Source organism: Ranitomeya variabilis, chromosome 1, assembly GCF_051348905.1.
Source record: "Ranitomeya variabilis isolate aRanVar5 chromosome 1, aRanVar5.hap1, whole genome shotgun sequence".
Taxonomy (NCBI): Eukaryota; Metazoa; Chordata; class Amphibia; order Anura; family Dendrobatidae; genus Ranitomeya; species Ranitomeya variabilis.
In genome coordinates, this window is record NC_135232.1 from 957940167 (window position 1) to 957956134 (window position 15968).

Sequence of the window (15968 nt, forward strand, 5' to 3'; positions counted from 1 at the left end):
ATAATCTGACACTTTGATAAATTGGGGTCTTTGTGTGGAACTGATTGAGAATTTGCAATGTATTGGGTGAAATTTTCAACAAAATCCACGAAAATGCTGCAGGTATGCTGTGGAAAGTCCACATCGAATCCACTGTATTCAGGCACCCTAATAGTTCTAAAAATTATCTTGCTGGGACCACTGACATTGTTATTTTAATATTGATTTATGCTCAGAATATTTTAAGACAGCTTATTTAAGCCTGCAATATGAATTGGATTTAGCTTAAAAATAGGATTAGATGAAGCTTACATGTCACCTCTTTAGATCAGGATGTAGCTGTTACAAATTAGAGCTCAATGTTTGTGTTAAAAAACTGCTGATGACAGTTTTTGGTATAATTCTGGAAATGGTCACTAGCGGTCTGACCACTGGAACCCCAAGTGATCCAGAGATCGGAGCTATGGAACTCTGACAACGGCGTTCTGTGGCCCCATCTTGAATGTAGAGGAGGTGTGCATGTTTAACCTCTGCTGGAAATAGCTGGGAGCTGTACTCAGCAGTCTCGTAGACAATGAATGGAGTGGAGGTGAATATACTTGCTCTCTGGAAGATTGATTGTCTATAAGACTCTAAAAAATAGCGGAGTGCTGTACTCAGCAGTACCACAGGCAATGAATGGAGCAGAGTTCAAGCATATGCACCTCTGCTTCATTCGAGGTAATGTTCTCAAGTTCTAGAGTCTCCCTCACTGAAGGTTTCAGCAGACACATACAAAGTGATTATCATGTTGTCACTACTTAGTAGATAAGGGATAACTTGTTTAGTTTTTATAACTCTTAAATATTTATGAAAATATTTTCCTTTCATGTCCTTTCGACTCCCCAAACTATCTATATATACATCTAGCTTTTTTAAAGACAAGTCCTGCAATACCTTTACATGGCCAGTCCGTTCCTCCATTACTGAGAAAACAACGTTTGAGTTAATATGCGAATATAGCTGAAGAGCTATTGTTGATCTGAAAGCTCTGTCACTCAGACTCTATTCCTCACCCAACACTGCCTCCTCCAGCCTCTATGGAATGAGACTGCAGGCAAAGGAGCTATCAGTCAAACAGCAGGAGGCGGTGCTGGACGAGGAATAGAGCGGGAGTGACAGAGGCTTCAGATCTACAGATAGCGCTTTACACCCATTTTCATATCATAATGCAGAATTGCTGCTTTTTTGCAGCATCTATAGGTGTGGATTACATGTGTGTTTTATCCACAGTAAATATTGAAAAAAGTTCGTTTTATTCACCAAAAATGCAGCAAAAAACGCTGTAAAAATGTAGCAAAAACCTGTTTGCTGCATTTTTTACACTGTTTTTTCGCACTTTCTCATTGCTTTCTATGGGTGAAAAAATGTTGAACAAATTGACATAATACAGAATTAAAAAATGTTGAAGTTCTCAAATTCAGTTAGGAAAAAAAAGTGTGTGCAAGAGATTTGTGAAATCTCATAGCTTTTACTGGTACTGTAAATCGCAGCTTAGAGAACACGCTGCAAAAACGCTGTGTGTGAGGCCTAAGGTTATGTGCACATGTTCCGGATTATTCACGGATTTTTTGCGTTTTTTCGGCGGCTTTCCGCTTTTCATTAAGCATCCCATCATTTTTAATGGTTTCCGCAATTTTTGTGCACATGTTGCGTTTTTTCCGCAAAAAAAACGCATGTGGAAAAATACGCAGCATGTTCATTATTTTTGCGGATTTTAAGCAGATTTCCCACTATATTATTGCTTTGGCAACCTCCGGAAAAAACGCGAAAAATACGCACAAAAAAACGAGCAAAATACACGCAAAATACGCGACAAAAACGCATGCAGAATTCCTGTGGAAAACCTCAGGATTTTCTCAGAAAATTTCTGCATACTTTCCGGACGTGTGCACATAGCCTTAAACTCCACCTAGATTATCTTTGCCTAGAGCTACAGTTCACAGACGATACATCCCCCTATTAAACATTTTTGGTAAAAATGTGTTATCATTAAAAAAAAATACAGACACATGTCAAAGAAATTAACATAGCATATTATTTATGCCAGTACTATATTACAAAAAATAGAATCAATAATGTTTCCATAATTTTTCAGGGCTTTAAAAAAGTATAGAAAGTTAAAATGTGTACAAGACCTTATAACATCTAAGGCTACAGTATGTTCACACGTTGCGTTTTTGATGCATTTTTTTCTAAGGCAAAACCTGCTTTCTTGGCAGTAAGAAACTTGCCTCAATAAAGCAAATTTTGCTTAGTTTTTGTTGTGTTTTTGCTGCGTTTTTTTACAGCGTTTTTGTCAGGATACATTTATGTCTTGTGCTGATAAAGTTTATTGCAAAAAAAAACAACAAAGCCTCTGATTCTACTTCATCAGGTTTTGGCAGAAAAAATGCAGCAAAAACTGATACCTGCGTTGTTTCCAGTGTTTTTTGCACCACCCATTGGTTTGGGTGAAAAATGTTGAAACCTCGCTGAAAGAAGTGACATGCTCCTTTCTGTGCACAAAATGCTGAGGACAAAAAAAAAAACAAGCTGTGGGCATGAGATTTCTGAAATCTCAGACTTTGCTGGTACTGTAAAATGCAGCTGAAAATTTGCAACAAAAATTTGTATTAAGAAAAAGTTGCACAAACGAAACATGTGAACATAGCCTTACATAGCTAAGTATCTATGAAGACTCCCACGTCTTAGTAAGAATCTGCATGGTTGGGACTCCCACAATCCAAACACATGCAGAAAGTCAAACACACAAGATGGAGCAAAGACATTTATTAATTTACTCATTGATTGGCGCTACACTGGCCATTCCTACATAGAGGAACTTTCACACAGGCCAGGCAGTTTTAATCACATCCATACCCCGGGGAATCGGTAATTTTGTATGCCATTTATCTGACAGCAAGCAGCTGCTGTGCTCTTTTTCATGCCCCTGGTTATACAATTTTATTGCCAACAGAACGTGTCTTTATGAGGTTGTAGGATCCTATTGCAGAGTCATAAGTGACCCATGTTTAGGCATCCATTTACGATCACTTATCAGCTCTGGTGTCATACAAGGTATTGCAAAAGTGGTTTACATTTTTAGCAACAATTTTCCAATGTAAGATTTTATACATATGTCTCAAAATCAATTCTATAATCTGCATCCAGAACTATTTTTCTAACTTCCTTTCCTTGTACTTTTAAGTCAGCTGTACTAACCTAGAGTAACAGTCTTTTTATTTGTATTTATTTTTTTCAGAAATCAACAGTACAAGTGAAGAGAAGAAACTTATCAGAGAAACATGTTTCTTTATCCTGCTGGATTGATCTTTTACTCTCAATTCATGAGCAAGATCTTTCTTCAGTGAATACAGATTTTCAAATTATTAAAATAGCAGAAGATCGTTTCTGCTCATAAAAATCTATGGACAGTTTGGGGATGAAGGGGAGCTCGAGGCAGGAACAGACGTTCTACTGCAGGTTCTCCAAAAATGACGGTTAGGCCAGGGTCACACTTGCAAGTGTGATGCGAGAAACTCGCGCGAGTCTTTGGCATCAATACCGGCAATCAATATGTGGCTGCATGTATTTCTATGCAGCTGAACGCTTGAGTCCCGAGTGCCAGGAATTGATGCGAGTTTCTCACATTGCACTCGCAAGTGTGACACTGGCCTAACACATTAAAACTCCATGGCTCCGATTCATCCAGAGTGGAAATCTTCACACCGGTCTTAATAAAGGATCAGGGTGGAGTGTAATGCTTCTGATTCATTAAGAGGTGCACGCTCATGATTAATGAATCAGGAGCATCTGACAAGAGGAGTGTGCAATGCCAGAAATCTAACTCCAGATTTGTGGCGTAATGAAGGCCATAGTTTGTCACAAATTTGATGAGCACTTCCCCCCATCCCGCCACAACTTCTCTCACTTTGTTGAGTGTGCGAAAATGCCACTACAAAAGTTGCAAAATTTTAGAGCAGGTTTGAACTTTTAGCGAGAATTCTGGCAAAAAATATATGTAATTTTCGAAGCACAATACAGGTGTTTATTGGACTATAGTTAAAATGTTCACACTTGTGGCTTATAATTTAGCTGAATATTTCCTGCACTGTCTATACTAGGAATTAACATTAAAAAATATATGTATAAAATCTGCAATAAAAATGTCAAAAAATATACTCAAATAAGAAAGCTGGAGAGACAAACAGCAATGACCCAAAACACACTGCAAAAGCAGCCCATGAGTTTTTTAAGGAAAAGAAGTAGAATATTCTGTAATGGGGGAGTCAATCACCAGATCTGAACCCCGTCGAGCAGCATTTCACATGATGAAGATAAAATTTAAGGCAGAAAGTCCCACAAACAAGCAACAACTGAAGTCAGCTGCAATGAAGGCTTGGAAGAGCATCACAGACGAGGAAACCCAGTTTGGTGATGTCCATGACTTCAGGCAGCCATTGTCTGCAAAGGATTTGGTACAAAGTTTTAACTATGAACATTTTATTTATGGTAAAGTTAATTTGTCCAATTACTGTTGAGCCCTTGAAATGAGGAGGCTTTGTAGAAATATGGGTGCAATTCCTAAATGTTTCACAGGATATTTTTGTTCAACAATTTAATAAAAAAAAAAAAGTCTACATCTCAATTGTATCTCAGATGTTCCATTGTAAATCATAAATGATGTCATGCAGAGCCCAAATCACAAAGATTCGGTCACTGTCCAAATATTTCAGGACCTAACTGCATATGTTACTGCAGATCTACAGAATATAAAACACAAATTCTACAAACGTTGTGTCACTGTAAAATGTAAAGAAAATAAGAATTCAATGATTGGAAATCTCATGTAGCCACGTTTTTTCAAAATAGAACACAGAATACATATGAAAATACAAAATGTAAATATTTTTCCATTTCCTTTCAAAACATAAATTCAGAAATTAATAATAGCAAAAAAGCTAAAAAAAAAAAAAAAAAAGTTTCGACAGGGTTTAAAAAAAAGGCTGGAGAAGTAAGTGGTACTAATGAAAAACAGCTAGAGGGTAAATTAATAATGAAGTCACATGACTGTATAAAAAGAACCTATTAGAGAGGTAGGGTCTCTCAGAAGCAAAGATGGTTAGAAGCTAATCAATCTGTGAACTGCATCTAAAAATTGCAAAAGGAACAAGGCCGATGGTCAATATTGGATGGTTCTTATTTACTGGCCCTCAAATAGCATTGCATTAAAAACAGGAATAACTCAGTCATGGAAATCACTACATGGGCTCAGGAATACTTCCAAAAATCATTGTCTGTGAACGCAGTTTGTCATGCAATCCACAAATTCAAGTTGAAGCTCTATCATGTAAAGCAGAAGCCATATATCTAAACACGATGCGGTCAGATGAATCAACATGTGAAATTGTTTATTGGAACCAGAAACGCCTGTTCCTGCAGACTCAAGTGGAGATCGGCCACCAAGGTTGTTATCACGGCAGAGTTCAGCAGCCTACCTCTCTGATAGTATGGGGTTGCCTATTAGTGCCTATGGCATGGGTAGCTTACATATTATTGAAAGGCTCTATTAATGCTGAGAATTATATAGAGTTCTAGAACATATGAGCCCATCCAGACGTTTCTTGCATATTTCAGAAAGACAACGCTAAACCACGTGCTGCACCCATCACAACGGTCTGGCTTCACTGAAAAAAAATCAGGTGATAAAAGGTCTGGGCTGCAAGCGGCCAGTTAATCAGTAGAAAACATTTGGTGCATTCTGAAAACAAAATTGCAGCAAAGATCCAGGATTGCAGAGCAGCTAGAATCCTACATCAGACAAGAATGGAACAATATTCTTCTCCAAAAACTACAGCATTTGGTCTCCTCACTTCCCAGACATTTAAAGACTGTTCTAAAAAGAAGAAGGGTGCTACACAAAGGTAGACTTAGACATGTCCTAACTTTGTGGAACTTTCACCTGATCTGTGTTCAATTGTGGATAAAATATGGCTATAGGAGATTTCTAAAACATTGCATTCTTGTTTTCTGTACATTTTATACAGGAGCCCCAACATTTTTTAATTAGGGTTGAAACTAATTCAACTGAATATATGCATATCATTTTCTGCGAATTTGTATGGGACAATATTTGCGACAGAGCTGAAAATGACTGATCCGTAATATCTCTAGATTAAAGATATAGATGAAAGATAAGCTAATGTGTAGACTATAATAAGATCTGTGCACAATCTATACTTATGGAGTGTTTTGAGCTCAACAGCTGATATTAGAGGGGACTCATATATACAGCTGTGAGCAAAAAACAAAATGTGTCCTATTGGGCACAATCCTCATCTCAAAGCACTCATCTCAGCTTTTAAGAAGACATGAAAGTCAGGAGACATCTGCAGGGAGATCAACAGGGCTCCAATTTGTCCATTAAATGAAGCTGTAAACATTGTTTGCCCTGGATTCTTGGCTCACGGAATCAGGCCAGATGTTAGGTCACTATCATCTCTAACTTCATTACGCTACTATTTAAGCCTGACCAGAGGAGCAGTATTCCCGATATATGCTGTGACATCTTCCAACTTTCTCTGATTCTATGCCATACCTCATGCCACACAGGAGAACTTTATAACAAACTGGATTTCTACCATTATTTTACTTACAAAATGAACACAAACGGAATATAAAACTTCTATATTGGTGAGTTTCTACATCGATGACTATCCGGTGACAGCAATACCTTACCTGAAGATGAACACGATGAGCGACAAGCATTTTTCCTCTGTTGGAATTAGTATAGGTGAATAAAGAAGGTTATATATTGTTTTCAAGTGCTGCCTTCATTTCCTAATTTTGTAGGATAAAAAAGGCCAAGGGATCAGGTCCTATCACCTTGCACCTATGTTTACCCAAGGCGGCAATTTTATTCCAGTTTGCTCTGTCATTGCTTTTCAATGAAAAGAAATTAAACAGATTATCTGTTAAGTATCAAGGCTAATGAGCAGTGCTTTAAGCCAAATGGAGCAGATGTCAGATATGGACATAGATGCCAATGTGCATATACCCCCTGGCAAATGTAATTCTGAAAAACAGGAATCTCCAAATAAGTAAAAACGGGATGAACAATATGAGTGATTACAGATAGCAATACAATACATTTGTTGAAGTTTCAGAGCTAAAAAAATGTGGTGAAATCCATTGTGACGAGCTGTATTTAAGGCATGGCAAATATCAGACACCAAATCAAGTACATTTTATACACAACTGGAATGTAAGTTCAATCATCATACGCTTACAGTAGGCTCTGTTCACACTGGCATGTGGCTTCCATTTATAACAGTAGCCATAACGCTGATCTGTGTAACACAATAGATCAAAACGTGCCATAACTGCGTCCTTAGGGATTCCCATGAGGTTTCTGTAAGTTTGATAGCTTCTGATGAGCTGCAAGTGGTGTTGTGATGCCAGCGGCCGTATAATTGTTACAATGGAAGGAACTTCAGTGCAGCTATATCATACCTAGTCCCAACATCTGATGCCTGTTGTAAGGAGTTTAACCCCATAGTGACAGCCAAATTTTTGAAATCTGACCAGTGTCACTTTATGTGGTAATAACTCTGGAACGCTTCAACAAATCCCAGTGATTTAGATACTGTTTTTTCGTGACACATTATACTTTATGATAATGGTAAATTTAGGTCAATATGTTTTGTGTTTATTTATAAAAAATATCAGAAATTTGAGAAAAGTGTTAAAAAAGGAGCACATTTCAAACTTTGAATGACTATCCCTTTAATCCAGATAGTCATACCACACAAAAACATTAATTAATAACATTTCCCTCATGCCAGCTTTATATCAGCACCATTTGTAAAATGTTATTTTATTTTGTTAGCATTTTAGGAGGTTTAAAAATGTAGCAGTAATTTTTCATTTTTTCAAGGAAATTTACAAAAGTTATTTTTTTAGGGTCCATGTTTGAAGTGACTTTCGGGGTTCCATGTATCGGGAAACCCCCAAAAGTTATACCATTTTAAAAACGGCACCCCCTGACATACTGAAAACTGCTGCTGAGTAGTTTATTAACCCTTCAGGTGCTTTACAGGAACTAAGTATGACAGAAATGAAAATGTGTATTTTTACCACCTAAATGTCGCTAACTTCTCAACAGACCACTATAGCCGGGAGACTCTAAGGCCACTATTTGCCTAAACCATACAGTGTCACCCTGCTGCTAGGGTAAAGTCCTTAAGGTACCTTCACACGAAACGACATCGCTAGCGATCCGTGACGTTGCAGCGTCCTCGCTAGCGATATCGTTTCGTTTGACACGCAGCAGCGATCAGGATCCTGCTGTGATATCGCTGGTCGCTGAATAAAGTCCAGAACTTTATTTGGTCGTCAGATCGCTGTGTATCGTTGTGTTTGAAAGCAAAAGCAACGATACCAGCGATGTTTTACACTGGTAACCAGGGTAAACATCGGGTTACCAAGCGCAGGGCCGTGCTTAGTAACCCGATGTTTACCCTGGTTACCAGCGTAAAAGTAAAAAAAACAAACAGCACATACTTACATGCGTCCCCCAGCGTCTGCTTCCTGACACTTACTGAGCGCCGGCCCTAAAGTGAAAGTGAAAGCACAGCGGTGACGTCACCGCTGTGCTGTTAGGGCCGGAGCTCAGTCAGTGTCAGGAAGCAGACGCTGGGGGACGCATGTAAGTATGTGCTGTTTGTTTTTTTTACTTTTACGCTGGTAACCAGGGTAAACATCGGGTTACTAAGCGCGGCCCTGCGCTTAGTAACCCGATGTTTACCCTGGTTACCCGGGGACCTCGGCATCGTTGGTCGCTGGAGAGCGGTCTGTGTGACAGCTCTCCAGCGATCAAACAGCGACGCTGCAGCGATCGGCATCGTTGTCGCTATCACTGCAGCGTCGCTTCGTGTGAAGGTACCTTTAGTACTGGAGTAAGTGATATAGGATTTTACATTGCTCGCTCCCACACTGAAGATGGTAGCAAAGAGTGACCAGCAACGACCCTGCTCAGTTTAGTCAGCCCACAGCACAAAAAACGGACGCTCAGCGCTGCTGATTATCACCAAAGTCATATAATAAAGTAATATAAATAAATGATTATTCTCACAGCGCTGCACTGTCATAGTTTTCTTGTGAAAGTGGAGGGATGTTTTAAATGGCCATAAAGTGTTTTTCTCTATAAATATAGGGCTTCTCTTCTTCTTTAGAGCTCTTTCTTTTGGTATAAGTGAACATGACAGATGATGGAAGATGTTGTCTTACTTTTCATTATGACTTTCAAGTCCCAATCTGGTATACTGTAAATACATTCAAGATCAGCCCAGTTGTGCTTGTGCTGCTCCTCTTATTTTGCAATCTACACACATGGTTCTTTTTTGGAAACCAAATTTCTAGCATTAAAGGGGTTTTCTGTTTTCAACTTTCTTCTACCCAAAGGATTGCACTAGGTAAAAATAATAAACTCAGTGTTACTCACCCTCCTCTGGTCCAGCGATGCCTCTCCGCCATTGCTCCAGGCTTTGCTTAGAGGCTGTAGCCGTGCTGTCATGATTACAGCGCACGTAACAACCGCAGCCACTTAGTAGGCTCAGAGGCTTGTGTCCTTTATATGAGCCCAGTGACTAGCTGCAGCGGTCATTCTCAATGCAGTGGTGATTGCTCCATTGCAGCCAGTCAACAAATACCAAAACAGCGATGAAGAGCCGGCACTGGACTTGGGGAGGATGAGTAACACTGACTATATTATTTGTAGCTACAGCAAACCAATGGGAAGAAGAAAATTGAAAACAATTAACCCCTTCAGTATAGACCAAATGATACATGAATCCGTCTCTACTTCTGGAGAGAGAAATTTGGGGGTTTTAGGACCATACAACATTTAAGATTTGTCATCTTGCTTTGTGGACCAAATAACTTTTTAAAAGTTTCATTAACACGTTACACGTTGTATCTACATTGTAGGCTGTGTGTACTGTATGTTTTTTCCTCTGCATTTTTTTCTCATTATCAGTTTCTCATCATAAATAAGAGGCTTTAGATGGTCAAAATATGTAGGCGTTACATAGCTGACTTTACTTTTTGGTAAAAAAAATGTATTTTACTACATAAAAAAAGTGTTTGATGTCATTCCTTTTAATTTTTAAATACTTTTATTTCTTGGGGGTTTCTTTTAAATAAGTTTTTTGCACTACATAAGGACTTTCATTTGACATACAAGTTTTTGATTTTAACTTTCTGGCATACTTACGCGGAAGCACCTGCGTGAACACGTTCATGTAATAGCATGTCCAGGTAACTCAACTTTCTAGGACCCTTGATGCACTAATACAACATGGCGTGAAATAGTATCATAACAGGTTTCATCATCAAGCAGAACAAAAATCATAATAGCAAAATATATTTACCTATGGAAATTCTATTGTATCGGGGTTTTCTTTATTTGAAAAGAATCATATCAGAATTACTGATTTATATACAAATTAAGGATTAATAAGAACATTTACATGAAAACAGATTATTTAGATACGACGCGCTAATGCTAAGCATAATGCTAAGCATGCCTGAGGACAAAGCACTGTAAAGGAAAAGCGAGAAGCATTTTAACAGGAACCATCACATGTAGCACAAATGAAAAAGGTATTCTATGATATTATGCAAAGCACTCCAGGTACTGCACCCAGAGAGGACTCAAGAGGGGAAAGTGACCCAAGGCTGATTATTGTTACAGGCTAAGCTTTGATTGAATGAACTTATGTGACCTCCAAGTGACAATCCTGCCTATGAATAACAATGAGGGCTGCGCAGATAACCACAGAGGCACAAAGTCTTAGGACAAAGGATGACCCACTCTAGCAATGTCACAAGAAAGGAAAGCTCCATTTTCTTTTAACACACGTGTAAAATAAATACACTTATTGTGTCCTGGGGGTTTAAAGGGTAACTGGGATTTTCATTCACAGTATATTAAGGTTTTGTACGATGGACACTGTCTATTTTGAAACATAACTCTTATTTTACCAATACTTTCACATTTCATGTGAATATGCTTGGTTGCAATCTAATTGCTTTGATTGAAATAGCACAAAAGTAGAGATAAATCAGTACTAGTGCTGAGCGCAAGGTCTCGATACTCTAGTTTGCCTAGGGTGTTTGGGTATGCGCCGAGTATCGCGGGTGCTCGAGTGACACATTCTGCATCGAGTATCGAGGGTGCTCGAGTGACACCTTCGAGTCCCCCGCAGACACGTTTCGCGGCTGTTAGACAGCCACTAAATATGCAGGGATTTCCCGTGTATGTCAGGCAATCCCCGTATGTTTAGTGGCTGTCTAACAGTCGTGAAACATGTGGCCGAGGGGACTCAAACATGTCACTCTAGCACCAGCAATACTTGGTGCGCTCATTACTAATCAGTACTAATATGTAGAACGCCAAATTTTGGACTCTTTTTCATAAGCATTCCTCCGTAAACTAAGCAAAATGTCCTTAAAGGGAATCTATCGCCAAGTTTTTGCTACCTAATCTGAGAGCAATACACAACTCAGTGAGAGAAAACTCACATAATGTCCCACAGCTATATCAAAACCTCCCAAAAGTGGACATTAGACCAAGATATCAAAAACCACTGTTAAATAGTTTATTAAATATATTTTAAAATTAAAAAATGGAGAAATTGACAAAATAAACCACAATACATATCACTTTGCATAAAAAACATCATATAGGGTACAGATCAAAAAAGCATACTGGATAATAATCCCCAATGAGACAGACCTACAGGTATATACATATATCATAAGCGGTCTGAAAAGGACCAAGTAAGGTGCAAGAGAAAAAGTCTCTGAACAAACATTAATACCAGTGAAAAGATGATCCGTGGTTCCCCTGGACTCCGGCTCCAACGTACGTTTCGCCTCCGTGGCTTGGAGGAGTCCTTGAAAAAGCCACGGAGGCGAAATGTACGTTGGAGCTGGAGTCCAGGGGAACCACGGATCATCTTTTCACTGGTATTAATGTTTGTTCAGAGACTTTTTCTCTTGCACCTTACTTGGTCCTTTTCAGACCACTTATGATATATGTATATACCTGTAGGTCTGTCTCATTGGGGATTATTATCCAGTATGCTTTTTTTATCTGTACGCTATATGATGTTTTTTATGCAAAGTGATATGTATTGTGGTTTATTTTGTCAGTTTCTCCATTTTTTTTATTTTAAATTTATTTAATAAACTATTTAACCGTGGTTTTTGATATCTTGGTCTAATGTTCACTTTTGGGAGGTTTTGACTAATCTGAGAGCAGCATAATGTAGGGGCAGAGACCATAAGCTGTCAGACTAAAGCCATGCATACACATCAAATTAATGTTGGCCTCAAACGCAGATACTTGCAGGTTCAGCTGACATTAATATGTATGGGGGCGCTGGCCAACTGATTGTCGGGGAGATGTTGATCACTTTATTTTCCGGAAGATAACCTACTGGTAGGGACGTCTGTTCTCATATAGGATACAGGAGTGCTCAGCAAAACAAGTGCTCCTGTATATGGGAGAGCCAGCCAATAAGGCTGTTAGAGAAACGATTGGCAGAAGCATTCGTCCAACACTGTAATGTATATGGAAGCACCAACCAACTGATTGTCGGGGGAGACGTCGATCGGGCATGTCCAATTTCAGATTCAGACTGCTGATCACTTTCTTTTCCTGTAGATAAGCCACCAACAAAAATGTCTGTTCTCAAAGAGAACACAGGAGTGCGCGACTGAACGAGCGTTCCTGTGTATGGGACAGCCAGCCGAGATGGCCATCGGCAGAACGACAGACTGAAACATCAATCGTCAGACAGCCATCTAATGTGCCTTTAGACTCTTCAGAGGAACAGCACATCGAAGATTACTATGAAAACATTTCTAAATTGTTATTTTATGGGAAATAGAAGTAAATTTGGAAAATGTAATAAAACCGATTGTATTACATATAGTATTAAAGATTGTTCAGTGCACATCTAAAGTCGGGTCAGAATGTATGAACAGACAATTAAACCAATGGTGACTGGTGGGCATGTTGCTGGTCTACGGTCATTTAACACTGTTCATAGTTTAGTATTAATGAACTTTTCTAGTACACCATTGGTGAAGACCCATAGAAACAGTGTAAGATGCTCTGGCTTTCAATGAACAGTAGATTATATTCAACTGAACAAGAAATGAAGAGGAACAATGGAAAAACCAACTTGTTCAATTCTTCAAATTACGTACATAATGCAGAAAAAAAAGAAAAAAATCAAATTTCCCTTATACGAGTAAAGAGATTGCGAAATAAAGTAAAATGTAGTCGCACTCATGAGGTCAAGATGAACAGGATAGATTTCCAATTCCAATAGCTATGCACGCACACATAAGACAGTACGCGGTTTTGCGTCATTCGTAATCTGGTATATCATTTAATCTTGTATATTGTATATGCTCTAGTGATTTTTTTTTTCACCCTTAAAAAGAAACCCTGAAATCTTCCAATTTAGAAAATGAATGTCTCCTTGAAATCTCTGCCAGGAATTGCAGTGTTTATCGAGTGAGACTTAATTACTCCACAATTTCTCCCAGTGAGCGATCTTTCAAATCTAAAGTGCCAGATGGGATTGTACAGTCATTAACCTTTTTAAAGGAGATATGAAGTATTATGTCAAGTATGAGTTTCCCTAAAACTGATATGATTTTAACTACCTTGCTAAAGATTAGACAACAAAAGCTTTCCAGGGAGGTTCATTCACGGTTTCCTTGTATAATAGATAGGAAATAACTTTAATGAGTTACTGTGATTTCTGGAAAATATTGAGGAACCTAGACAAATTCATCAAATGAAAATACTTCTGAGGATTTTACAAGTTCTGTATCATGCACATATACAGATCACAGACATCAATGCTTTTAGAAGGCAGTGAAAGAAAAATCCTCAGCATTTAGTCTCATTGATTTTAAAACTGATTGGGAGCAGAGCACTGAGGAGACGTGCAGGCCTCATACATCTATCCTACGAGGTAGTCCCCACCATCGATATCATGTGTTATCACTAGAGTTGAGCGAATTTGTTCGGATTCGGTTGCCGAATCTGAATTTGCCATATTCGTGCCATATTGGTACCCTATCCGTGCCGAATGTATGTTTGTTGATCAGTTCTGAACATATTCGGTAATTTCTACTCCAATTGATTCTAATGAGATTCGGCTGTGTTCGACAAATATTGCAAAAACAATATTCACTGCCGATCGTATTCAGAACCAAATCCGAACAAATTTACTCAACTCTAGGTATCACTATAACAACTTATCGCCTATCCACAAAATAACTGATAAATTGCTAATCGTTGGAGGTCTAACTGCTGGGACCCTCATAATCCCAAGAATGGGACTTTGGAATCCTGAATGGTGGGGGCCTAACTGCTAGTTTGCTAAGTGATACCGAGAACAGAGACTCTGAAATCCCCATTTAAATTGAGTGATGGTCAAGAATTTGTGTCACGACTCCATTTAATGTCTATAAAGGACTCAATAGACTGATGAAGATTCCTGAAAGCTGTTCTTGGCCATCTTCATCAGTTACATAAATAATGAATAGTAGTGATTGTGACCATTGCTCAAATTTCGCCATTTAAATAGAGGACTCCAGAGCCCTGTTCTTGGTATTGATGGGCGTTCTAGCAGTGCAATCAGAAACTTACTACCTAACTTGTTCATAGAGGATATGTTGGTGGGCAAAGCAATTTAATAACCCATGATATGTACACATTAGTGATCCTATTAGATCAAGTAACATATTGGTGCAATTTTGCTCGAAATTCACATCCCGTCCTCTTCTACATGTAAAATACATGATGTCTGTTTTTGGTCATTCTGGTTTTTAATAAGCATAGAAAAAAGGGATCACAGCAAAATACCCAAAATTGTATGCTTATTTTGCAGAAAGCCCAAAGAAGCTTGTACAATGCGACAAACAAGTATTAATGGATTTCCGATTATGGAAAACACCTGTCCCCACCTGCAGTTTGCTTAAAAAAAATTAAACTATGATTTACTCATCCTTCCCGAGTCCAACACTGAGCTTTCACTGCTGCTCCCAGTGTCTATTATTGTCTGCAGCGCTGATGTGACGTTGACAGCGCTGCAGCAAATAACTGAGCTTAGCGGGTCTGAGCGGCTCGTACTGTTAACTCAGGCGGGCCTGTTGATGTGACAACAGGGATACAGACACTAGGAGCCGAGACAGAGACTCAATGCTGGGCCTGGGCAGGGCGAAAAAAAGACACTTTGTATTTATTTTTCTTGAAAACAGACTGCAGCCAAGAGAAATGGGTTTACCGAAATGGGAAAATCCCTTTAAGTTTAAGGTGAGTGTTTCTCAATCATGGCTTTCTAGAACTCAGCGATTTATTTGAAGCTAGGTAGAGGTTCACTAAAAGACAACAGCTGTCACTATCGTAGCAGGGACGGCAAACCGAACTGAGTCTCTTCAAAGTGTTTAGCATTAAGACACAAGCAACAAATCTCAGGCCGAATCTAGAGTCACAAAATTCTTTGTCAGCCCGCACATAAAGTTGGATTTTGTTAAGAGGGTTCCTCATGTAACTAAGGCTGAGAATTGCTGTTTTATATAGACTAATAGGTACATTTCGAGTTACAAATGTCTCCTATAGGCCTTGTTTAGGTATTCTCATCTACTGCTTTTGCTCATAGTTGTCTTTTTCATTCCTTCATATTGCCCTTGAAATTATTATCCGTTTTTCATCAATCTCAATATTAACCAATCACCTGTTTGTAAATCTAGCAACAAGATGGTTCACAAATTTATTATGAGAACCGCTATCTAGAAAAATGAATGAAATTTGCATTTGTCCATTGTAAATGCTATGGAGAAGAAGCCTTCAGACAAACGTAAGATATGATAATGATTTT

The 15968-nt window shown here is 38.6% G+C and overlaps 1 protein-coding gene across 5 annotated transcripts in view; it reads right to left on the reverse strand.

The window, feature by feature from the left end:
- The window catches only part of TTC29 (tetratricopeptide repeat domain 29), a 349015-nt gene that overhangs the window by 275936 nt on the left and 57111 nt on the right, over positions 1-15968 (reverse strand). The gene's annotated exons all lie outside the window — the stretch shown is intronic.